Source organism: Hipposideros armiger, unplaced genomic scaffold (assembly GCF_001890085.2).
Source record: "Hipposideros armiger isolate ML-2016 unplaced genomic scaffold, ASM189008v1 scaffold_32, whole genome shotgun sequence".
In the NCBI taxonomy this organism is placed as follows: domain Eukaryota; kingdom Metazoa; phylum Chordata; class Mammalia; order Chiroptera; family Hipposideridae; genus Hipposideros; species Hipposideros armiger.
The window spans coordinates 1025161-1045781 of NW_017731382.1; the positions used below are offsets into that span (position 1 = coordinate 1025161).

The following is a 20621-nucleotide window of genomic DNA, read 5'->3' on the forward strand; positions in this document are numbered from 1 at the left end:
TGGGAGAAATTCCTGTCTTGCCTTCCAAATGTTCCTATGACTACGCACCACCACCCCCACTCCAGGTCTTTTGTGAGGGAGGCAGGATGAAATGGTTAAATAATAAGAAGAAAGTGAGTGTTTAGGGGCAGCTGGATGGGCAGCAGCTCTGCCTGGAAGGGAGAGCTGACCGCAGAAACTATGCCAAGCCTGCCAACAGGTGTGGTGGGCCTGGCAGGTGAGGCGGCCAGACTTGGACACAGCCTGGCCAGGCCCCTGGCCTCCGGTCAGCCAGGGGATGGTCTGCCCCATTCTACCTTTCTTCTTCTGAAGAATCCCTGGCTTTGGGCCTGGCCCATTCCTCTTTCATTAATCCCAGTGTTTAGGTAAAGAGACGGCCTCTGGACTCCCATGACTTCCCAGCTCCACAACCAGCTCGGGTGAGTGGGAAGGTACAAAATACCACTCAGGATGTTTGCAAAACCCAGTAGCTTCATAAAACAGCATCTGAGATAAACAGCTTCCTGTACAAACCCTCCCATGTAGCGACAGCTGGGACCCCCTCAGCTGGCCTGGCAGGGGATCCCCCAGCAGATGACCAGCCCTAGATGCTGCTGGGACCCAGAATTCGAAGGTCTGCTGCCCAGCAGAACACACACAGTCCACAGTGGACCAGTGTCTTGACAATAGGACAGACCAACGCTGAGTGGCACGCTGCTCTGTGGTCAGCACTGACCACAGACCTGAATGTCTGAGAAGTCCAGTGTGTGGCTTGGAGAGGACCTTTACACCTCCTCGGAATTGCCAGTATTTCTGAGCTGCACATGGAGGACCAGGGCACAGGACGAGGCAGGTGACCTGGAGGGGCTATGTGGAACTTCTTTAGTGACTGAAAGGCCATCACGGGGCGGGGGACTCGATGGACTGTGTGCAGGACAGGGCTCAGCTTAGCTGCTTCTGGCCAAGTCCCAGCACCTCTCAACATGGTCCGTCCCACTACCAGGTAGCTCTAATACACAGGTATTGGCTCAATTAAAAATAAGGACATTTGAGTGCTTCTAACTCCCACTTTCTAGTTGGTACACAGCCTTTAGCTGTTAACAGAGTGCTTTTCATGAGCCAGACGCCAAGCTCAGTGCTTTGCGTGTCACTTCATTGAATATGCACATCAAATCTACGAGGTAGAAGCTATTGGCATCCTCACTTTATATAAAAAAAAAATCACAGACCCAGCCGTGAGCCCAGACCCAGTCTGACCCACAGCGGAGCGCCTACTTCGACTGTCGTGGGGCCGTCTACCAGCGGAAAGCAGAACGGAAGGAGTGCGCGGAGTATAGGCGAGAGCCAGACAAGGGCGAGAACCTCACCCTCGTCAGCAAAACTTCTCTGGGTGTGTGTCCACTCCCAGCTTCCCAGACGGGACACTTTTTTGGGGCAACTGCCAATTTTGAGAATAACGTCTAGTCCAGAGGCCACGGCTCCTTGCTGACCTCTCAGGGCCGAGCCTCTGTCTCTCCCCGTTCTTTGCTCTCCCTCCGTTCTGCCCTGGTCCCACCGCTCCTCTCTGACTTGGATCTCTGGGAGAGGCTGAACCAGTCACAGGAGACTGAGAGTGGAGAGAACGCTCAAACCCCAGCAGCCTTGGGGTTCAGCACCACGGACAGTGACCAGAGAAGCTGGTGGGGCACCCTGGTGGGGTGGGTCTTGAGTGAGGAAAGACCTGGGTAGGACAAACCTGAGGTGGGCAGGGACTTGGGGTGAGGACCCCCAAGCCACCCAGGGGCAGGGACCATCAGGGACATTCCACCCCGTCCCTAGAGCCTGCCGGTCCTCTGATGAAGGACAGGTGGGCAGCCTGTACCCTCTGCAGGAGTCCCCCGCCCACACCCAGGCCCTGTATGAGGGAGCCTTTCCCCTCCTGGAGGGCTGGAGCCACAGAGGCCACAGTCTGAGAGTGAACTTGGAGGAACAGAAGCCCCTTTGGAGCCACATCCTGTCTCCTCCTGGCTGCGCTGCAGCGCTGGCACCAGCCAGGCTGCCGGGAGACCCTCAATCGGATTAGGGAAATGGCTTTCCCAACATGTCTGCCCCTCCACCTGTGCCGGGGGAAGTGTCCTTGTGGAGGGGCAGGAGGGGGCCCCTCCCCTTGGCAGCACACAGGATGGGCACTGGGGGCCTGGCTTTGGCCTTGAGTTGGGGTGGCGGGCTTGCTAACCACTCCGGGCTCAGCAGCGGGTGGTGAGCTGCTTCCGGTCATGCTGCATGTCTCAAAACTGCATCGGAGCCATCGGCAGCGTGCAGCAGGAAGCCGGAGTGTGGGCTGAGGACAGTTTTCAAATATCTGTTGGCTAAAAAGCCCATGAGAATGTTCAAATCAGCAGGACGTCTGCTAAGTAGCAACAAACGGGACTTTACAAATCCTTGATGAGGACAGGTGGCAGAGCAGTGAGCGGCGAGCATGTGGGTGAGGGTCTGACCCCGGGGCACAGCCCCCACCTCTGTGCCCAAAAGGACTTGGGCAGGAAGGTGCCTTAGTGGTCCCCTGACTCACAGAGATCCAGGCCCACATGGGGCGTCCCAACTCTTGTCCCCACTCACACCTCACACTGTGGCTGCCCGTTTCCTTGCTCCTGACAAAGTCTGTCTCGCAGGTGGCTCCCAGTGTGTGAGAACTGGCTGCTACTCTCCCCACTATGCAAATGAGCTGACTCAATCGGGTTCGCTAAGCCTTTTGTTTGCATTTTTCTAAGGTGTGGGGCATGAATTTAACTCTGAGGGGTTAAAAGTGGTGCCAACTCACTCAGCACAAAGTGTTCTGGAGGCTTCACGTGTGCCCTTGACAGCAGTCAAGCCATCAAAGAACGTTCTCTGCTCCATGCCGGGAAAACTTGAGGACCTGGCCCTGATCAGGACCCTCGGGGGCTGCGCAGGTGCTGGGAGTGGGTTTCTGGGGAGCTGTGCAAATGCCTCGGCTGTGGGACGGTGAGCTCCTGCGAGTCTGGGACACGCTGTGCTGGCGGGTGAGAGTTCCAAGCCGGCACTGACGCCATTCAGGAAGCGTGTTTGGAAAAGAGCAGTGCTCCCAGCTGCAGCCAGAGCCTGGCTCGTCCTGGGCCACACTCCCCCTTGGCGTGGCCGGCCGCCGTGCGTCCTCTGTGTTCTCATCATCGTTGGCAGCTGGATCTCCAGATTCACAACTTTCAGGGTTCTCCTGCTATGTAATTGTGTGGGCGGTTTAGCAAACGTCCTGTTCCTTCCCGATTACGCATTACCGTCCGCTGGCAGAGCTGGTCCCTGTGCTCCCCGGATGTGGACGTCTGGCTCTGTACCCCGCAGCTCGCTCCTTTCAATAGAATTAGCACTTGGTCCTCACTTTAGGTAAACCTGATTATGATGGACCCAGAGCCCAGTGGCTGACGTGGTGGGGGAGGGAAACCCCACGCCCCCTAGGGCCCCCCGACAGAGGCTCTCACCCCAGCTCAGCCAGCGTTTCGCTGTTTCTTCCTAACCCAGTCAGCGTCCGGGTTTGGAGGGGACCGTGTGCTCTGGGCTTAGCCCCCAGGAAGTCACACTTTGTGCTCCTTTAGCCAGGTCCCCTCCTGGGGCTTCCTCCCCAGAAAGTCTGTGATTAGGGGCAAGTTCAGCCTCAGAAATGACGCAGTGCCCTGTGCCACCGCCCCACTCAGCCCCCACTACGTGGGTGAGCCTGGCTACGGTCTCATAGGACACATTCAATCAGGCAGGTAAGAGGGACTGGCGGTGACCCGGCGACTTGCAGCATCGTCCCAAAGCCCCCGTCCCCGTATCAATTAAAGCCCACCTTCTCTCCTTCCCGAGGGGCCAGTTCCACGTTGCTTTTCTCCTTTACAGCTGCGCAGGACGCCTCTTTGCGATGGGCCCCCACGTGTTATAGGCCCAGTGGATTGCAGACCACTGTTCCCCAAGCGCGTGCATGGGGCAGACAGGTCATTGTGGGTGAAGGGCCTGGATTTCTAGACCTGGAGTGAAGGACAGGCAGGCCAGCATTTGGGTCCTGCCAAGTGACCTGAGTACGTCCCCGTCTCATGCTGGGCCAGTTTCCGGCCTATAAGAGGGGTGGGCTTGTCCACCTTGAAACCCTGCCCAGGGAGGCAGGCAGCCTCTCTGTGCGAGGACCAGGCTGGACGTGCTCCTGGCCTCCTGCTCTGATTTTTGCTCCTTTCGCCACAGGACCCTGGCCAGACCAGGCCGTGTGGGCCTGAGCTCCTGGCACCGCTGGCGTTGGGAGCCTGTGGGAGCCAGTAGCGGGTTGACTGGCTTTGAGGGGAACCTGCCCTCTTGAGAGAGACAAGGCGATGGCTCCCAGGGGCTGCCGAAATGTTTGATGGCCCTCCAGTCACCGTGCTTCACCGGCACTTCTTATCTCTTGTGGGAACTAAAGGATCGAGGCTGTCGGTCCCTCCATGCGGGAATTCAGGCCCTGGAGACAGCCCGGGGACAGCTGGCTTCTTCCCAGCCCGGGAGCCACAGGCCCGAGCGGGCAGGCTCTGCCCCACTTGGAAGGTTCCCAGCTCCGCCTGGCGGCAGCCCGTCTTCTGCCTTCCCACCTGTCCTGGGCCCACAGGCCCATCCTGCATCCTCTGAATGTACCGCGCACCCAGGCTCCCCTCGCTGAAACTTCACAAGCACCTGCTGAGCACCTGCTGTGGGTGAGCGCTCTGCCCAGGGACCAAGCTGAGTGTGGAGGACAGGTAAACACCCACGACACTAGTGGGCAGGAGACGCAGTCTGTGGGGACAAGGGGTCATTTTCTGTAGGAGGGACCTTCGGGCAGAGACCTAAGGGAGGAGAGGCCCCCATGGGCTGGAGATAGGAGGGGAGCACATGAGACCTCAGGAGTGGGGGCTGGCCAGGCAGGGGCCAGAACCCACAGGACCGGCGGTCTCTGCCCGGTGGTGGGAACGGGAGGAGGGGTGAAGCAGGGCCTGGCAGCCTGCAGCCCGCGGGCCGGACACAGTGGGGCAGAGCTGGGCGGGTGGATGTGCGGTGGGGGCAGGCAGCAGGCAGCGAGGTGACCCTGAGGACGGCCCCAGCTAGACTCCGGGCTCTCAGGGCCCTGGCGCTGTGCATGGCGGTTGGTGCCTGTGGCTCCCTGACTGGGACGCCAACTCCTGCTTAAATAAACCTCCACGCAGGTATCTTTGCCGCTGGTGACCCCCCCAGGGCCGAGGTCCCTCCTTATATCTTCCCTCCGACGAGGTGTGTCTCTTTCCCATGGAAACGTCCTGAGCAGAGATGCTTTCCCCTGAGGTGCAGGTCCAGCTTCCGGGAGGCACCAGCGTCCCGATTTCCACAATTGCCTCTCCAGCTGCCCCACCTGGCAGTCCCGCCACCCCCATAGTGACTCATGGCTAAGGGCACAGCATTCACGGAAAGTGACACGTTCCACTTCTCTAGAGCTCACCAGCCACCCTCCCAGCCACGCCCGGACAAGTGCCATCTCTCTGCACAGACGTGGGGTGGCATGGCGGGGGTGTGGGGGGAGCACGCGAGAACCCGCTGCCTCCATTTGCCATTGAGGCGGGCGCTACACATCTGACAGGCTGGGGCTGTCCATCAGCCCCGGCCACTGCAGAGGCCAGCCGTTTGTCCCCGGGGCTCACTGCAGCCCCTGGAAGCTCTGTTGCAGGAGCCAGCGGTCTGGCCGCAACACCCAGGCTCACTGAGGGCAGCCTCCCGCTGTCCCCACTGGCCGCCCCCACTCATGTCTGCTGGCTTTGAAACGGGCCCCTCAAGGCGCCCCAGGCCGTGGGCTCCTGGTGGGGGCCGCTTCCTTTGTCTGTCAGGCTGGGACAGAGGAAAACAGCAGACGCCCCTGGGTGCTCGCTCTCACCTGCTTATTTTCTCTCTCATCCTCAGTCCAATCTTAGGAGGCGGACACTCCTCACATTAGACAGAGGGGAGCGACTCTGCAATGGACTGAATGCCTGTGTCCCCCGAATTTCTATGCTGAATCCTAACTCCCCATGTGATGGTGTCAGGAGGCGGGGCCTCTGGGAGGTGATTAGGTCCCCTGGGTGGAGCCCCCACTGATGGGATCAGCGCCCTCCTAACAGGGACCCCAGAGAGCGCCCTCAGCCCTGCCCCGTGTGGGCACACAGTGAGAAGACGCCCACTGGGAACAGGAGCCTGCCGGCACCTTGCTCTTGGCCGTCCAGCCTCCAGAGCCGTGAGAAAGGCCTGTCTGGTGTTTTGTCAGAGCTGCCAAGGGGACAGAGGCAGTGGTGCCCCCTCAGGGAGCAGGCCGCTCCCGGGGGGCCAGGCGTCTCGCCTGTCCCAGGCCACTTTGTCTGCACCACTCCCCCCACCCACGGAAGGGATTTAATCTCCTTCGTAATAATAGTTTGTCACAAAGACATAATTGGTTCGTTTGTTAGACACAAGGTGCTTCCAGCCTGGCACGCTGGGTTTTTGTGGGGGTTTTGTTGACGACAGTGGTAATCTAGCTGAACCGCCACCAGCCGGAGGGAAGCAAACGAGGCATTCATTCCCGCCCTGCCAGGGCCCACCTCTTCCGCCTGCAATTACGGCATTTGAAAACTGTGCCTGGGGCCGGCGGGGGAGCCGGGGCTGTTCAGGCTCCAGGTGGACACGGGCTGCTGTGTGGGGACAGGCTGACCTCTGGCACCGATGAGGCAGGCACGCTGGCTCCACCGAGAACCCGGTGCTGCCCCTCTGCCTGGGCCCAGCGGGCCAGGTGTCACGGAGCACCAGGAGAGGGCGGAGCAGGGCCCCCACTTTCCCTTCAGTCGGCACATGGCCCTTTAGGACAGATATGTGTGTTCCCCTGGTTGCTGCTTCCTCCCCACCCACAGTTTACTGCCTGGGGACAGAGCCTGCACCCCACTGTCACTCAGATGCTGCGTGAGTGAATAAATGAAGGGACGGCTGCTGTGTTTGCTCGGGCTGATATAACAAAGTGCCATGGCCAGCGGGGCTTACGCACAACAGAAATCTTATGCTCACAGCTCTGGAGGCTGGAGGCCTGAGATCAGCGTGCCAGCGTGGATGTGGTCCTAACATCTCAGCGGGAGTTAGGTTTCCACATATGCATTTGGGGGGACACAAACATTCAGTCCATAACAGCTGGCAAAGGGAAGGCTGGGCTGACCCAACGTGGGGGCACCCATACCCGGCAAAGCCTGGGCAGGCTCTGGGGAACGGCGCAAAGCATGCACGGAGTTCCTTGTGTGCAGACAGGCACCCGCCCTCTTCCCCTGGAGGCAGCGTCCAGGGCAGTCCAGTCCAACGGAAATAGCGTGCCAGCCATAAGCGGGATGTTAAAATTTCCAGCAGCTACTTTACGAAAGTCAAAACAGGTGAAAATAATTTCAATAATATATTTTCTTTAACTCAATATATTCAAAATACTATCATTTCAACATGCAAACGTGTAAAAGTGTTAGCCAGACGTTGCACATTCCTTTCACACCAACGCTCTGGAATCACAGGCGTTTTACCTGAAAGCCACTCGCAATTCACACCGGCCACCATCCTGGACAGAGTGGCTGGCGTCCACCCCACAGCCCCACGCGGGTGGCACCAGGTGGGCACATCGGCACCGGCACGCCCCTGACCCCACCTCTGGTCAGCAGAGGAGAGGGGGGCAGCTCCTGGCCCCCAGGTCACCTCCAGAATCTGCCCGAGATCAAGGATGACTTATTCAATTAAAACAGACCAAGAAAAAACTTGTGTTAATAATGGAGCCCCTCTGTAAGAATGTTGGGGCAGGAAGGCCCCCTGGGGACAACGTGAGGATGTCAGGGGCCCACAGGACAGCCTCTGTCTGGGGCCATGCCTTCCAGAAACAGCGCGTGGGCTCCTTTGCGCCCCCATGAAGCACCCACCTGCACCAAAGCGTGAGGGAGCAGAGCACACTGAAGGCTTCACGGGTGTGGGGGGCCCATGGCTCACTCCAGGGAAGGCACCCTCCTCTCTTGCCTCCATCACCCTCTGAGCCTCAAAAATGGACCAGAGTCACCCCAGGTAGCTAAGGCTCAGGACAGGATGCTGGGAAGGGGGTGGTACAGACTGGATGTGGACGGACCGGGTTCCACGCTACACTCCCCACCCCCACCCCGGCTGTGTCTGAGCAGGTGGCCTCTCCAAATGGAGCCTCGTCTCCTCATCCATAAACGGGGACTGTCGAAGGAGCCCCGAGCCCAGAGGGTGGCTGTGGCAGTCACAGTCAGTGGCTGAGCAATCACATGTCAGCTGTCCCAACGCTTCACTGAGATAATATATTAATTGCACAGCTCAGCACTGTAATGACTCCTCATGTGCCGTCTGCTCACCAGCTTGGAAACTTTTCCTTCATCAGCTGAAACCCCAAGTCAAGAGTGGCCATCAGAGGGTAGTGTCCCCCCTGTTCCCGATCAGAGGGTAGTGTCCCCCCTGTTCCCGGTCTGTCTCTTTCTGTGCCCCGAAGCTGGACTGCCACACCCTGCCCTCCCAAGCTGCCCACCCTGCATATCAGCGAGTCAATTGCAGCCGAGCTTTCTAGATCTCATCCCCACCTAGAAAGCAGGAATAGATGTGGGACTGCCTCCATGTGGGGGGCCGCCAGCAGGGTCCCTGCGCAGGAAGTGCTCACAGCCCACACAGGAGGACAGGTGTGCAGGCTGGTCAGCTGCTTCAGGAGGATTCAACAGCGCCCCCCCCCCCAGCTAGTGTTAGCTTTTGTCCCCCAAGAGCTGTGACTTTGAAGGAAGGTCATACAAAGGAGCCTCGGGTGGCCTTGCCAGGACCGAGGAGGCGGCTTCTCTCTTATGATTGGTAATCAAGATTCATTTTCTCTGACAGACCTTCTCTAGGAAAAGACGTTCACACAGTTTACGACATTTAAATCACTTGAATTTGCAAGTCCAATGCTGACATGAATATTCATGCTGCGTGATACTGGCTGGGGTTCTTTCTGTGGCTCCCAGGACGCATACAGCCTGACTGGGGTGCCACTCCGCTCTGCAGTGATGTGACAAGTCTGACCAATGCCCATGGTGGCTTCTGGAACCTGAAAGCTGCCAGCTGCCAGAGGCCCCTTTCACCCAGATGTCAGCCTGTGACCCCCTATTGTGACCTCAACAGGCCAGGACGAGGCTGAGGAAGGGCAGGAGGGAAACTGAGTCACCGGACACAAGTGTGGGGGCGGGGAGGAGGGAACCGGCCACACGCGCCCTCTGGTGACAGGCCTGCTTCTGCTAACCGCAGGTGGCTGTGGGCTCCCACACAGACTCGGGCTCTCTTGACTGGCCGTGGGACGTCCCCTGGGAGTGGGCCGAGGCTGTGGGCTCCCTGAAGACACGCCGCCGCACACACAAACCACACCCAGCACGGACGGACGGGAGCATCAGGGGTTCTTGTCCCCGTGGCCATGGGCACTGAAGGTAGGCTCTGGTGGCCTGTCTGTGAGCTGGGCAGTCTGAGGGAGGCGGAATCCACACCTGGGAGAAACGCTGACTTTCTGCCACAGCTGCGTGACCTGGCCAGCCCACAGCTGACCCTCAACTGACCCACCCCAGGAGGGGCCCATGGCAGCCTTATTCTGCCACTTAACAGGCCACCTTTGCGGGGTGGAGTGGGGTGGGGAGATCTCAAGAGCCGCCCCATAACCGCTCAGCCTCCCACGTGCACCAGCCTGCTGCGGCCCGCCTCGGACCCTGTTCCCGAGACATGAGTGCAGGCAGCTGCAGGACGCGCCCGCTCCAGCCACCCGTCACGTGGCCCTGGCCTGTGCTCAGTCTCTGGTCAGACTGGAGTCAGTTGCCAGGTCCCAACGAGACTCCCCCCCGAGGCCTCGGCCAGATGCCCCAACAGGACAGAACTGGATCAGGAGTGGGCTCCACGGGGCCCATGTCCTCCTGTGACACAGGGACCCGGCCGCCAAGAGGCCCCTTCTGTGCCCACTCAAAGTGCAAATGGCTTTCTGAGGGAGATGCTCTTGTGCCTCAGTGACGGCTGAGGGGCTCGGGTCCCTGTGCCATTCCTCAAGCCCCATTAGTGTCTCTGCTCAAGGGTCGCCAAGGTGCCAGGCCGCCATCTGATCGGAAAACACTCGTCCCTGTGCCCATGCGTCCTCAAGACGCGGCTGACAGAGCAGCGCCAGGCCCGGCCGCTCACTTGTGGTTCCCCAGAGCCCGTGGTGGTGGGTACGATAGCACAAGGGAGCAGCCCCAGGCCCTGGTGTGGGGTGAGGAGGAGGCTGGAGGGCCGTGGACTGTATGGTCACGAGGGCACTCCCACTGGTGGGTGGCAGGCCTCCCTTAGCATCCATGCGTCCTCCAAACCAGCCTGTGGGAAAAGGGCCTCATCACCTGGCTCTGCCGGCAGCCCTGGGTCAGGATGCTGGGGGCAGAGGCACTTGGGCCCAGCACACCATCATGCTATGAAGTCCCATCGTCATAACCTCCTATTTAAGAGGGGAAGGTCCCATCTTGTCCCCTAGAGTGAGCATTTGGGGACCAGGCGGTGTCCCTCTGGGACACCGTGCCCACTGCAGTGAGGGGCGGGCCAGCAGCCTCGCTGTTTCCCAAGCCTGCCCCATCTGTGACCACGCGGATGGCCTGTTAAACTGAAGCTGGAAACAGAAAATCAAAGAGAAAATCAACAAAACCAAAAGCAAGTTCTTTGAAAAGATCAATGAAATCGATACACCTCTAGTCAGGCTAATGAAGACAATAGAGAGAAGACACAAACTAGTAATGTTGGAAATGGAAGGGGTCATCACTACAGGTCCTGCGGACATTAAAAGGGCAAAAGCAGAATGCTGCAAACAGCTCTACATCCACAAATTTGATAACTGAGATGAAATGGACCAGTTCCTTGAAAGACACATGCCCAAACTCACACAACTAGAAACATATAATCTGAATAGGCCTATATCTAATAAAGAGATTGAATCAATAATGAATACGCTGACCTGCTACCCCACTGCTCCAGGAAGCCACTGCCCCCCCCCCAGGTCCCTCCCATGCCTCTTCCAAGGGCTCGTCTTGGGGCTGCAGACACAGCACAGAAGCCACTTGGGCAGAGAATGGGCCAATGCAGGGGCGGTGAGGGTATGCCTGGGCACAACTGCGTCTCGGTGTTGACTCCTAGCCAGCCAACAGCCACCCGGGTGTGGACGGACGGAGGCCGGGCAGCCATCTCTCCTGAGCTCCTGCAACCAGCTTACTCTGTTGTTGAAAGGGGCGGGCAGGGACAGCAGACGGGGTGGGGTCGCTCTGCAACTCAGCGCCTCTGGAATAAAAACCACCCAAGGCTGTTCCCTGCCCAGGGCACCTCCATCCGGAGCCCAGGGCAGGCGGCGACTGCGTTAGGGCCCCGCCGAGGGCCCTGGCGAGCACCTGGCCGGTGTGTCCAGGAGGGCCTGGTGGACACCCCTCCATGTGTAACGAGGAGCATTGTGTGACCCACAGAAACGAGTGCCTTTTGCAATCTGCTCGGCAGAGGAAGCGCAGCCTCTCGGAGTCAGCTCACCCTCCACGGATATTCTTTTCTTTCCTTTGTCTTTCTGAGCAAGGCCACACACAGAAGTAGACTTGCACTGTGCACATTTATCTTCTGCGGGACACTTGTCCAGCCCGAGTGGAAATGGGGCCCAGGGGCTGGTGGGTGGGTGGTTAAAACCGCAAACGGCTTCAATTTTTACCGAAATGGGAAGAGCTTTGCAGAGGGGATGTTGAGATACCAGCTCTCTGCCGTTTTTAGAAACAAGCAGTAAAATCCTGCGGGAGGGAGGCTGGTGCTGGAGACAGGCGCTCCACGTCCTGGTGGCGGCTGCCTGCTCTCCACACCCCAGGTGAGTGTGCCCGCCCCTGCCAGGCGCATAGGACACCATTTTGCTGGCCCCATAGCCAGACTTGACCAGTCCGAGAGGACATCTCTCCTCCGACTCCCGGGAAGGACCCAGGTGCTGTGCGACGTCACTCAGGGTGGCTCCTTGGGCACCCACGCCCGCCTGCCCTCTGGCAGCACCTCTCAGCTTCACACTGGCCCTCAGGAGGCTCCTGCAGACCGAGGTCCGGCCCCAGGCTGCAGGGCACAGGCTGAGCAGGATGCTGTCTGCCTGGGCTGTTCGCATGGATTCCCAAGGCCCAGGGGCCATTGCTATAAAAGCTCTGGGGCTGGAGATGACGACTGGTCCAGGGTCCATTACTTCCGGCCCAAGGCTCTCCCTCCAGCCACCCTGGACACATGTTCTGTGGACACCCACGTCCAGCTGCCCCATCTGTGCCACTAGCCGGGGGCTTAGAGCCACCGCCCAGTGGCCATCGCGGGACACTCATCAGAGCCACGTCTGTGCCAGCAGCCTCGCAGAGCAGAAGTGGGCTCCAGGCCTGCCTGCCGGATGGGCTCTGCCTCGGGGGAAAGCCGCGGTTCCAGGCACTGCCGGCCTTGTTTATTTTCTATGGCAGGAGCAAGCTGTTCACACCACGTTGCACTCCAGCACTTGGACCCACCTCTTCCTGGCAAACCACAAACGCCGGGCTGGGCCTCCCCGGCTGAGATCCCACCTCCCCTCCCCTCCTGCTGCTCCCCCTGCATGGAGATTGGGGAGGGGGGCTGTGCGGGTGGCCCAGGTGCCAAGCTGGCCAGGGAGAGCGCAGAGGTCACTGCAGAGAGTCCACCATGCACAATGGCTGCCCACAGTGACAATCTGTGGGGCAGAGGCCCTGCACCTGACCTTGGGCCGAGGGCTCCCATGGGGGAGTGGTGTGACTGAGCCAGTTTCATGGAGGAAACATTTCCTGCTTGGATGAGATGGTTTCCGGGATTCCAGAAGCACCTGGAGCCTTTAGGGCCAGTGATCACAGGTGAGGGAGGCTCAGCCCTCTCCTTCTCGCAGGTCCTCCCGCCAGCACCACAGCCACCCCCAGCCCATCAGCGTCAGCGTAGCCAGTTCCCTGTCTGGACGCAGAGGCATGGATGCAGGCACAGCCACGGGGCTTCCAAGCAGCCCCGGTGTGGAGCGTGTGACATTCCAGTGTTGGCAGAGACACGTGGGTCACGAGCACCTTGTGACACCTGCAGCCACATTTAGCCATGACGGACGAGCAGGCATCCTCGTTTGTGCTTTAGGCGCCCCGCTGTTTGTGGATAATGGCACAGCTTGACCTCAAATCAGTAGAGTGATGGAGACAATCATCACGTTTGTGAAGTGCTGCTCTGTGTTCCAGACCAGCCCGTACGGAGCGTTACAGCCTCCCGGGGCCCGCGTGTCAGGCGAGGGGTCCCACGGGGCCTGTTCTCTGCCCCCAAGGCCAGCACCGCGCGTTTCCTTCATAAAGAGCCCGTCCTCCTGGGCTCCACTCTCACAGTAGCCACCTCTCCAGGGCAGGAGAAATGAAAGCGAGCTTAATTTATTGGCAGCGGCAGAGGCAGTTCCCAGAGAGCTGTGACTGGGGCTGCCGGCTCCTGGAAAGTGGAGCCTCCCTGGAGATGTGTCTGCGTCCGATTCCGGGCACGTTGGTGCTTGGGTTTTAATTGTGACTCCTTCACTGTGTGACCCCAGCCCGCCATTTCAGGGAGCAGATGGGGAGAGGAGCTAATCCATCTATTTTCTGAATTAGTTAAAAAAGTCAGGGGAGGATTCTATTAAAACTCAGCAAAAGGTCCTCCAGAAATGGCTGAAATCTGTTCGGTTCTAAATGCTTTAAATGTCAACCACAGACACTGCCCCTCGGGCTGGGAGCGGGTTGCCTGTGACCTCAGCTCCTGGGCCACTGACCTGGCTGAGTCTCGGTGGAATGTGGCAGGTCCCAGGCAAGAGGAGAGCTCCTTGAGATCCGTCTGGTCAAGCCCTGGGGCTGGGACGGGGCGGAAGATCTCTGGGCACTTTCGGACCCGCTGGGGCCAGCTGGTGGGTGGAGAGGGATTTCAGGGCTCCAGGCAGAGCTGCCAGGTGCCCTCCGAGGCTGAGGCCGGGCGCTCCAGCAAGGGCACCCACACTGGGCTAACGCCGGGCAGTCCTCGGCCTGGCTTCGTTGCCTGGCACCTCTCAGCTGGAATGAAAAGCCTTTGTGGATTCAATTAAGGGTCTCACGATGAGACCGTCCTGGATTGGGGGGTGAGGGTGGAGCCTAAATCCAATGGCTGGTGTCCCCAGAAGAGACAGAAGAGGAGAGAGGCACAGACACAGAGGAGAAGCCACGTGAAGATGGAGTGACGCCGCCACAAGCCAAGGGGCGCCTGGGGCCACCGGCAGCTGGAAGGGGCAGAAAGGACCCTCCCCCGGACACCTTCATCTGGGACTTCTGGCTTCTGGATTTGTGCAGCATTACGCTTCAGTTGTCTGGAGCAGCCAGTGTGTGACCCTTTGTTTCCGCGGCCCCAGGACGGGAGTCCCTCCAGCTCCCTGCTGCCTTCATGATAGGCAGAAGCACTAAAGGTGTTTGGGGCGCGAGTGTTTTCAAAATATGAGAACTCGCCCTGGTGGTTTTAAATGGAAGCTTTCTGAGTGTCTTCTCAGAAAGAGATCTTCTCAGGAGATCACCAGATAGGACACAAATGCAGGTATTTTTAATACATTAGACAGGCGTCTTTAAAGAAGCTGTGTAAGCATCGCATCTGGTCTGCAGGCGAGTTTGATGTTGGGGACCTTGTAGGCATCTCCTGCCCCAGGAAGGCTTCCTCGGCTGGGGTCCGTCCTGACCCCAATCACCATGCAGGCACCTATTTGGCAGCTTGCTGTGGCTACCTGGTGTATTTCTCCAGTCTTCTGGGCCTCTCTCTGAGGGCGCAAAGGGCCCCACTGTCCCCAAGGGCCCCATGGGACATCACACTCCAAGCTCCGGGCCTAGATGCAGCCAGTGTCTCCTCTGGCCTCCACTTCAAACTCTGTGCAGCCCCGAGGAGGAGCAGATGTCCCCTGGTGTGGCTTAAGTCCCCTGAGACAAATGTCCGCCTTGGCAAAAGGGGCCTCAGGGCTGGGCAGAATCTGGGACCCAGGCATTGTGCCAGCCTGTGGGGACAGAGGGGCCTTTGAATGGCCTCTCTCCTTCCCGCCTCGTGGGCATGACCGTGGCGTGGGTGTGGGCCTGCCACATCAGTGGCTTGGGCCCTTGCTCACAGGTTCTCCTGTCCTTCCTCTATTCTTGGACACTGGTGCCTGTGCCCCTGACCTGCTGTCATGGGGCGATGGACAGACCACCTGGAGGCCATCAGAAGTTCAAGGGCTTATCCGTGGCTTGGCCCTGCCTCTCCCAGGCCCATCGCTGAAAGGGGAAATAAAGGGGCAATGCCACAGGGCTCCCCACACTGAGGACAGTTCAGAAAGGGGTCTCCAGGCTGTGTGCCCAAGAGGGTCCCTGGGCTGGAAAGACCGCTGCCTCCTCCCCAGAGGCGTCCTCAGGAGTGGCCGGTGGCCATGGGAGTGGCAGCTGAGCCCAGGTCCGGGGTCAGTGCAGATTTGACTGCCTCTCCCTCATCCTGGGAAATAAATCGTTGACCCTCGACAGCCACTTCCGACTGTGCACATCCTGCCGGGCGCAGGGCCAGAGCAGACCGACTCACACCGAGCGCGACCTTGACTTTGGCTCCAGCGGAGCATATGCTGGCTGCCCCGCCCTGACCTACAGGGCTCCTGAATGACATGGCCCAGATGCGCTTTCACTCCCTCCTGACCCTCAGGAGCTGGAGGTTTTGTGGTCCTGCCAAACAACTGGGAAATTATGCCCCAGACAATGGCATCCCGCTCCCGCTGTGAGCAGTTCCAAGTTAATAATTCCTAAGTGGAGGTTATTCCCACACAGCTCCATGGCCCTCCGAAGCCCAGGAGGCTGGAAGAGGAGTGTTTTCTAAATAGAGGTACTGTTCAGGAGTTATAAGAGCACAAAACTCTGAAGAATGCTCTTAACCTTTAAATATGTCAAGGGAGAGTTATTGGAATTTACAATAAATTCACCTTTTAACAGACAATGAGCTAAAAATGTTTAAGTACAAATAATGTTGCTCTTTTTCATAAGCCTCAGTGTAAGATTTACTACTCACAGACAACGGTTAAGTTCAACTTTGTTTCTGGGATAACTATGTTTCTTGTTATGTTTTCTTTTGCAACATTGTTTTAATAATTTCTTTGAACCAAAGTCTTTTATCATAAGCTGCCTCAGACAGTTTTGAAAGCAGGCAGTGTTTAAACTCCACTGCAGGCTTCCACTTGGGGTACTGGACTAGCTCTTCTGTCAGGAATAACTATAAAATTGTACAGAATGCATCAGGTGATTATTTACAGACCCTGGACAAGTACAGTGCAAGACTGTGGTTCCAGAGAGCAGGGAAAATTCACGAGGTGAGCCCCATTGTTACCCATTTCTCTTCTTGGGGACATTTTCCTGATGGGGATGGTAAGAGTTGGAGTCTGGGCAGAGTGTGGCTGTCCCAGCGGAGGAGGTAAAAACCAGAGCTTGGGGCTGCAGGAGTGGCTTGAATCTGCAGAGAAAGGCACCGAAGAAGGGGGCCTCACAGAAGCCTGTGAGGGGCTCGCCTGTGGGTTCCGGGCTGGTGGGGGTGTGCGCACACACCAAAACCTTGGAAGGCTTATGGGAGGGCGGCTGGCATTCTAGAAGAGCTGGAGGGGCGAGGCCTCATTAACACGGAGTATCCCACTGAGATGCCAGCAAGCCCACACTTAGGATAAGGACCATGCCCTGGGAGAAAGCCTACTCTAGACCCGCCCTACTAAGCCCTAGACAGACTGACTGGATGTGAGTCCTTCCAAGTTAGAAGGGCCTGAGCCTTCCACAGAGCCGCACCAATGAGGCATAAAGGTGAGCGCGCACAAGTTCAAGTCTGCAACTGCTGAAACAAGGATCAACACTCGTCGAAGGAAGGTAACAATCCACAGTCTTGTCAATGTGCAGTGACGAGCAGACACTGCGTGCAGTGGCCCGTCTCCTGAGTCCCCTTCAGTACAGCCTGTCCCAGCCTTTCCTGGCCTGGGCACATGGCGAGCGCAGGCCAGCTGGTTTTAGAACATCCCTCAATTTAGGAGTCTGAGGGATGGGATGGACGGTCCGCGTTCTGGGTGGGGGTGCTGTGCCCTCAGTGCCTGGAGCAATGGAGCCAGTTTGGGGGTGTTCACTTTGGAGTCTGCCACATTTCCACATCATGTTGCTTCTGTGGGGACCCTGTGACTCATCAAACTTCACCCACGAGGGTCAGTGTCTGGTTTACGGGCAGGTGAAGGCAGAGAGTAAATGAGGAGTGGACGGGGAGGACGTCTCTGGCTGCAGCCGATGGCACAGGACAGAAACACTGAGAAAAGATCAGTGGCCTGATTTCACTAGAGCCAATTTTTTTCCACTTTGTGGAGATAGGTCTTGGCTGCCGCTGTCTCCGCAGGATCACATCACTTTTATGGCCTGGTGTTCACGATGCCACCTTGGGCCGACATGCCTCTGGACTCCGAACAGGTGGGCACGGGACACACGCTCCCCCTGCCTGATTCAGCTGCCCCAGGGAGACGGCACCCCCCCTCCACACACACACACACACACACACACACACACACACACACTGGTCAACCCCTTCTGAAGTCAGCCCACCGCAGCAAGGAGCATTTCTGTTTGCACTAAATATGAAAGAGGTTTTCTGCGAAAGCAAACGATGAGTCAGGGAGGCCCCAGGAGCAGGGCCCCCAGCAGAGAGCTGCTGTGAGAGCCCCGGGGTCCTGGAAAATGGCAATAATAACGTGATGACACGAAGAGCCGTCAGCCAGGGCTGATGCAGGTCTCATGAGCTCCCGCCTGGCGACACTGGAGAGACTGCGTTAGGGTGAGGCAGGCAGCACGTTTGCGGCTGAGTCCTGGGTGGAGGCATGGGGGGGCCTGGAGTGAAAGGAGTCAGACCTGAGGGGATGCTCACACTCCCCAGGCCTCTGCCGCTACGTCTCAGCTCCCTGCTCCCCTGGATGCCTGCTGTTCACAGTGCTCAGTGGGCGTTCACTGAGACATGGCCCTGCCCCACCTGAAGCCAGCGACGCCACGCCTATGACAGCAGGACCCACATCATGCCCGATGTCAGAACAGGGGGACAGCCTGAACGGCAGGGGACCAAGCATGACTCAAAGTCAACCCACGCAGGCAGGGTCACATGTGGTCAGCTGCCACTTCAGGGAGATGCCTGAGAGGTAGAGGAGGCACCCTGCTTCGCAGAGGAGTTCCTAACATTGTCTTCTGCTCCTGAAGTCATCCCTGTGACCAACTGTCTGTTTGGAAGGATTGGGGTCAGAGGAGGGACCGGCCCAGGGTCCAGGGCCTTTGCTGGCATGGGGGCTGCCCTGCCCTCCCCCAGAGCTCTGCTCACCCTGGTATTGGCCCCCCAGCTCCAGGCTGTATGCATAGTGAGTATTCAAAGTTGCTCAGAAATCTTATCACCAAACCACCTCATTCTAAACATGAACAAACTGTCTGCAAATGCCCAGGACAGGCTCTCACAGATGTGGAGGCTGGGAGAGGTCCTGTTGTGGAAAGGGGGCATTTTGATCGGCCAACCCCTCCAAATGCGGCGGACAAGAGAGACATACGGACGCAGGCTTCCAACCCCTCTCTAGCCAGATGTCACTTTAAAACCAGTGGACACTTGCCCACACCTGCCAAGTTGCCAGGAAGCCTGGGCGGGGAGCATCACCCCTGGGGAAATCTCTCCCGAGATGGCAGCTGGCCGAGCAGAAGAGAGAGAGGAAGGCAGTGAACCAAGCCATGTCCCTGTAAGGAACGGTAGCGTGTGGTACCCCAGAAGCCTCCGCGGAGCTGTCAGCATCAAATGCACAAGCGTCTCTCCTAATCAGCCCGCCATTGGCTCCCAAGCACGCAGCTGAGACCTTTACCGAAATACGGAGGCTCTGTTCTCTGAGGGTGTCAGGCAGCCTGCAAATATGTGGCGAACACGGGGGCCGTAGCAGGGCCAGCCTGCCGTCCACACTCAACAGACCATTGCTGTGGACGGATGGCCAGGACACACCTCAGGCTGTCGGTGTTGCAGCCTCCGGCACAAGGAATGGCCCTTTGGGAGGTGGAGGATCACATGTCCATTCCATGGGACCAACCAGGGGCGCCATGGAAGTGAGAGAGGACACTTTCGGGGGGGAGGCTGTGCTCCCCTTTCTCTGCTGTTTGTTTTTAATGATTGTAAACCCCCACGGCTCCTGGCTGAGCCTTGGGGGCCTGAGTGGAGGCGTCTCCTGTGTGGGCAGCGAGTTGCAGACCTAAACCTGCCACGTCATACCTTTGAAGGCAGGTGACATTGCTGCTTCCCAACCCCCAAAAGCAGGCTGGAAGAGGCCACCGTCGGTCAGAGACAGGGGCTTGGGGAGGAGGAGGAAGTGGGAAGGTGATTCCTGCTCACTTCACGTCTCTGTCCACCTCGAGCTCAGGGAAGGTGGCGGTGCTCGTGGTGGCAGCCATGCCAGTGACTCACGCACCTGTAGCCACAGTGCTCGGGGTAGGTGAGGCCGGCCCGCAGCTTAATTCTGCCCATGTGGTCACAGCCCAGGGATGGACGTGCAGACCACAGCGCCTGCCACACTCTGCCAGCTCCCTGCCCTGCACACCGTCCCTCTGGGCTTCTGATGCAGCCATAGGGGGACGGTTCTGCAGGGTGGCTGCTGCGGCTGGGGCGTGAGGGGGCAGCCAAACAAGGACAGCGGCTGCTTGGCCCCCCCTCCTGCTCCGCCCAGGCCCTCTGTGGCTTGGCCTTCCTTGTGCCGCCCTGGACCTCCATCGCTGCCCACGTCCTAGGGCCACAATGCCGTTCAAAGTGGCACTTTTACATAAATTATATAAAAGTCTAACCACTATGCTGTACGCCTGAAACGAATATAAAATAACACTGCATGTCAATTGTAACTGAAATTGAAATAATGTAAACAACAACAAAAGTGACATTTCTGTCACAACTCCCCCCATGGGTGCCCCTGTCTGGTGGCCCCTGCCTGACAAGCCTTCTGCCCAGGGCTGGGATCTCCACCGGTCAGGTCGCCTCCTCCAAACTCACTCCCAGGTGGCCTCCCACCTGGGCTCCCGTGGCTTCGCTCAGACCCAGAGGGCAGCTGGCCACTCGGCCCCAGTGCTGTCCACCTCACACAGGCCTCCAACTGCCACCACGCCCAACACCACAGGATCTTGCAGCAGAAACAACATCATCACCACCAACAGTGACGGTGCCGCCGAGCTCTCGCAGGCACCAGGAACCAGGCCAGCACCCCCCACGGCTCGCTCTTGAATCTTCTGTCTGCTGAGGTTGGGGCTACGCTTGCTCCATCCCACAGATGGGGAAACCAAGGCTGGGCCAAGCGTCAGACTCAGCTCCCTCTGCCAAGTGTGGGCGGGGGCGGGGCAGCTGGGACACACTGGGGAGCAGTCTGGGGGCACCTGCTGCAGAGGAGATGAACTGAGCCTTTTGGGGACACAGTGATTTTTGAGAAGCCGATGAAAGGGACTCTTTCCAGGAAGAGGCCAGTACTAGCGAGTTCACCTGACATGGGAATCTGGAGGCAGCTGAGGCCCATCTGTGGCCCCTGAGGGAGGTCATGATCCGAGGTTCCCACCCCCTTTCCTAAGGAGGGGATGAGAGAAGGGGGCTGAGGCCTGGCAAGCTTGGGGTGAAAG

The 20621-nt window shown here is 58.5% G+C and overlaps 1 protein-coding gene across 1 annotated transcript in view; it reads right to left on the bottom strand.

Moving 5' to 3' along the window:
• NTSR1 (neurotensin receptor 1) overlaps nucleotides 1-20621 on the bottom strand; it is a 28780-nt gene that overhangs the window by 6882 nt on the left and 1277 nt on the right. The gene's annotated exons all lie outside the window — the stretch shown is intronic.